This window comes from Pantherophis guttatus, chromosome 2 (assembly GCF_059756535.1).
Source record: "Pantherophis guttatus breed Tessera chromosome 2, ASM5975653v1, whole genome shotgun sequence".
NCBI classification, from domain to species: Eukaryota; Metazoa; Chordata; class Lepidosauria; order Squamata; family Colubridae; genus Pantherophis; species Pantherophis guttatus.
In genome coordinates, this window is record NC_142064.1 from 58,292,776 (window position 1) to 58,298,775 (window position 6,000).

Genomic DNA, 6,000 nt, shown 5'->3' on the forward strand with positions numbered 1-6,000 from the left:
AGGTCATAAAATGGGACAAATCTCACAGGTCGTAAAATGGGACTGAACTGTCTTACGAATGGAAATTTTGGGCTCATCTATGGTCATAAATTGAGGACTATGTGTGCTAGTTTTTTCACTTGCAACATTTCCTGCCAGCATAATCTGTAAATCTCCTGAAAAAAGGACAAAAATATTCAGTCCTATTCCTATAGTGATAACACAGCATCACTAAACAGACTCCTGTAACTCTCCAGAAAGGCAGTAGCGTAGCTCATCCATCAATACAATCAAGGCTGAGTCAACTCCAAAGTCATGTTTGTTCTAAAATAGACTTAATTAATTGATTACTTTTCTCCAAGAATCTCTGCTGTGATCCTTTCTGATATCTTCCCCAAATGTTGCTTTCAGATAATTAGCCTGGCTTCCTTTTAAGATACTAAGGTATTGCCACTTCACACACCGACATATCCACACAATTGGGTCAGCCCTTTGGGCTATTTCTAATTAGAGAGAGGTTCAAAAGACCACCTACTTAGCCTTGCCCCTTAGTACTTCAAATATTGTCTATATTCAGATCCTATTCAAAAGGCCAGATGGTGTATTGAACCCTATCTGAATCTCTTTTATAATAACCAACTTATTGTTGAACTGGTCAGCACACATCCGCAGTGGATTATTGAGGGCTCTGGACCTCAATTATCCAGTCAGATGTCAGTAAACCCAACTCACAGGAAATGTTTCATTAGATACCCAGTTGCGCTACCGTAAAGTTCACTGCTATGCGTAGCCATTATTTCCAGCAGCCATTTGGTTATTTTTGTAGCAAGATCTTATCAGTTATGCCTTTGCTATTGTTCAGCCTGTTCCATTGTGCACAATTAATTGTCTACTAAAGAAAAGTCACATAAGGCAATCCCAGTAGCATCTGCAGTGGGGGCAGGGGTGGTGGTGGAAAGGGACAGAATTACAAAAGCAGTATTGCAACACAAGCGACAATTTTTTATATGTGTGTTGTGACATCGCATACAATAAAGCAGCAGAGCTTGCAGTTGATGCTGCTTTTGGCATTTGGCAAAAGCAAAGAGATCCTGTGGATATTTGTGTTCCTGAGGAATGACTTCGAGAGACAAATTTTGCTGGTAAAATATTTTATTTTTTATTTTTCAGAGGAAGATTTTCGTTCCTTACATCTGTTCTATCCTACCTTTTTATTTTACTTTTTACCATGCTTCCTACAATTATAGCATTGGAAAGAATGTTAATTGTATAGTGCTTTGCCTTAATTGGCATTTAGTTTCTTGCTTTGTTTGTCTCAGGCATATAGAGTGATGAATTTATGCAGAGCTTGCTTTTTGCTAAATTCTCCCAAGATTGTTTGTCAGGGCTTTCTGGCACTATTCCACAGCTTGGGGGGTATTCTTTTTATAAGAAATGCAGTAAGACATTCAGAAAGTATCAGGCACTCATCCCATTCCTTGATCCACAAAAAGGTTAACAACATTTCAATTGGTTTGGGAGTTTTGAAAGTATTTAAACTTCTAAATGGCCTGAGAGCTCCAGCATGGCTGATAGTGTGCCAGTTCCAGAACAGGCTGTTCCAATACTGGAATGTTCCATCACAGAATATTTTGCATATTCTACATTGGAGTATTTGTAGAAGAAATGAAAGTAAAATTAACCAGGAAGTAGCTGAACAAGCTAGGATCATTTTTTTTGCAAGACTAACATTGTTTTGTTATCAAACCATGATTAAAATAAATTCTATCTTATTACATACAAATACAATGACATATTACCTTGACTTTTGAATACATATGATTTTTATTAATTATTTGTTCCCATACATATTTTTGGGAGATTAAACCAGAAGTTGAATAATTTCCAACAAATTTAGAATAAATTCTACTACTACATTTAATAACAACAACTGGCTCTTTAAATATAAACATTCTTAGGCCAAATGTTTGCTAGCCACACTGAAAAAGATAAGGATGATTGGGTATGTATGTATGAAGAAGCTTCATTTCTTCTAGAAATGATAAAATATGAGGTAAACCAATTTCTAGAACTATTAGTTCCTTTGGGTTGTCTTTTGATTTGTAACATACTTTACTATAGAAAGAAAACAGCTATTCCATACCTTTTTATTAGATGCAATGTACTCAAAATTTGAAACTCATCGAATTTGGTAGTCAACACATTTTGACATGAAAATTTTGTCCCAGTATTCATTGTTTGCTTGGTACTCAATGCACAGGCTAAAATTTGTCAGTTTTGGCTACCTTGTGACTCACTACATTATTCCTTATGAGAAAATGTTGGCAAATCATTGTTTATGGTATTAATGATGAGTACTGAGGTACCACTGTACATTTTTTTCCTAAAACAGCATAGTGATGTCCTAACAAATGTAGGATATACATGTTCAAAGAATAAAATTGCTTCCAATAATCTTATTTATGCTAGTAATGTAAAAAACTCCAGTGAATTTCAATTATGTTTCAGTTATGTTTGTATTGGATTTTACAAACAAATCTAGACCCAACAATACAATAAACAGCAAGTCACAGAAACAATTTCTTTAACATGGTATTCTTCCAGTTGGGCTCCAGTAAACTTAGTCAGCATTCCCAAATTAATCCTTAAAGATTTTGGGGAAAAGGATTCTGGAAGCTGAAGTCAAATAACATTAGAGAGCACCAGATTTAGTGATAGTGGTTTAATCAAATAATAAATGAACTATTGAATTTTTACTTCACAACTATATAACAAGCCAGCTTTGTAGTTTGATTACAAATTACAAACTGTAGTTTGATTTTGAAGGCTCAGGTTTATATATATATTGAAACAGTGGTTTTTCTGTTCTGCTTCTTATTGTTATATTTTATTCTTGCTATTTTTATAATTTGAATACCTTTAAAATTCATCCAGAGAGCTTGTCAGTGGATAAATTCATAACATAATACAATCAGATATATATGGCTGAAGGCTGAAGGGTAGAAAAACTTTTCTATATTGGAAGAGGAAACAAAGGAAACTAGATTTGCCTCCTTTTGTTAATTTACAAAATAAATTCAAAATAAAGCCTTGTTAAAATATATAGTGATATTGATTACATAATAAAACTAGAAATACTTGAAGAAGGCAGGAATCTTTCCAGAAAATCAAGTGCTTGAGATCAGTGGAAGAGATGTTTATAATGTTTCACACCTTCACATATACACATATATACAGTACACTTCTTCCTTCCTCTCCCTTATCTTTTAACCTGCAAGACACATACAATTCTGGCAGAAGATTTAAGAGACAAGTTAGCCCGAGGAGCAGAAGTTAGTATGGAATTTGGCACAGGAAATGGAAAGCTGGTGACTCCTTATTCATTTAAAACTCTGATTGTTTTGTCCTGCCTGAAGCTTTATATCTGAATCAGATCAGAGGGAACCCTCTCTAATTAGCATTGTAGCAATATCAAAATACCACATCTTAAAATACCAAAATAAAGATACTGAAACCAAGCAGAATGTTACATATACTGTAACATGGTATACATTTATCTGTACTTACTTCCTTTGTTTATGTTTATACCTATACCTGCTATCTTGTACATGTTTGACAGACAAACAAACAAATAAATAAATAAATATTACAGATTCTGGTTATGCTGTAGTTGACAGTGATATCCAGCACTATTTCATATCCAAGCCCTGAGACATTAAAAATTTCTGTAGTGGACAGTGAGGAATCCAGTACCTCCATCTGGCATGATATTCAGTGATAACTAAACTAAACTAACTAAACTAAACCTAAACTAAACCTTGGCATTTCAAAAAACTAGGATGCTAAACTCTTGTTTTTGTTATGAAGCCTATCAAGCCCATATTCAGAAAATATTGAAAATATCTAAATTTTAGTAATGTTTAGTGTGAAGGAGGTCCCTTGTACATAGCTTGGGCTCCCTGCATAAATGCAGATTTAATAAACATGCAATAAAATAAACTTAATAGATTTTTTAAAAATGTGTTTTCCCTTCAGCTGCCCAATTTGTTTTCGGTTCCCACAAAACAAAGATATTATTATTATTATTATTATTATTATTATTATTATTATTATTATTATTATTATTATTATTATTATTATTATTATTATTATTATTATTATTATTATTATTATTTATGGTGCCGTTGACTTAACCTTGACAGGCCATATAAATCTTGCACGTGTTATAGCTCTTGCAGTATCACATCTATTCTGAGGCCCTATCGTGAACCTCTTGGGTGCCTAGCAGGGTTGAAATCCAGCAGGTTCTGACAGGTTCTGAAGAACTGGTAGCGGAAATTTTGAGTAGTTCGGAGAAATGGCAAATGGCAAATGGCTGGAGCCAGAGTCGGGTGGGAATGGAGATTTTGCAGAATCCTTCCCCTGCCACGCCCACCAAGCCACACCACGCCCACCAAGCCACGTCCACAGAACCGGTAGTTAAAAAAAAATGGATTTCACCACTGGTGCCCAGTGAATGTGCTTAATATTCTTTTAAAAAGAGAATGAAACATATTTCTAAAAGAAAGAATTTTATAAATGTCAGAGGGGCTGAGAGAAAACAAGATGAGACACCAAAACATCAGGATGCTACCAATTTCAAATGAAATTGTTTTCAGCCCCCAGGATCTTAGTTTTTTTTTACAGAGAGATAATAAATTTCTAAAAGCTAAACACTTCCTGTGATCTGTTGACAGATCTGAAACAAATCAGTAATGTTTCCATAAGTCCTTTCGACTTTCTGACCTCTGCATACTTCTGGCTTCCAAATGCAAATCTGTGTGATAGCAGTGCTGTAAAGTTTGGCCAGTCACAAATTATCTGTTAAGTTTCTGACCAACACTTGCAGATAGAGGGTAGTGCAGATCAGATAACAGAATCTTTCCCTACAAACAGCTTGTGAGTTATCTTGTGAAGCTACTCATTTGGATCACAAATATTCATCTCCTCTTCAATGTATAAATAGATCAAAAGCTTAGACTTACACATCCATGTTTTAAGTAAAGTTTAAACCTCAGGGGGGATTTCTAGCTCAAAAGTAATAGTACAGTATTTGATGCAGGGTTGTGAATTTTATGAACGATAATCATAGGCATTATATAATTACATGTGGTAGGAAACACTTGCCAAATTGATTCATATTATCTTGTGGTCAACCTTATTTTTGCAGCAAAGATATAGTAACCGTAGTTGAGGGACTTATGGGTCACTGCCACATTACTATCATAGTATGGAAGCTACAACAGGGCAAGACTTTCCTTGAAATTGCACTATTCTCACTCAGAATGTCCTAATGTCTTTAGATCTCCCTCTACTGGTAACCTAGAATGCTACAGATGGAATACTTTGCACATTCATATACAAATACATGACTGGATCTGGCATAGTTGATTCACAGGAAAAAAATAAAATAAATGAGAAAAGGAGTTGAATTCTTTTTCCTTTGGGTTATACATTTGCTGAGGGCATTTTTGTTGAGAAAGTAGATGAGCAAGGAGTTTATAAACCTATAAATGTTGTACAACCTGGATAGATATTTTATGTGTGAAATATGGGATTTCCCAGTGAAACATTACAGGGAGATTCAAAATGGAAAAATAAAACCAATTCTTTTCCCATTAGTGATATATGACATTTAGATGGATTTTAAATGTGATTATGCAAATGTATCGAGAACAGCTTAAAAATTCAGAGGAGTGATAAGCTAAATAACTAAGAAACCTAATGATGGTCAATCTTGGAAACAGATTATTGGACTAGATAATGGATCTCTGATTTAAGTAGCAAGTTTATATATGTTAACATTCACTACTTCTTGTTGTGAAGCCAACCTTCATTCACTGTACTTCAAACTGCCAAATTCATGCTAGGCAGAATGCAAACAGTATTGATTTACTCACCTCAATGTACTTCTTTATGCTTTGGGTCACTTTTTAGTTCATCTGAGCTGCTTCCTTTTTTTGCTAAACATGAAAGAAGTTG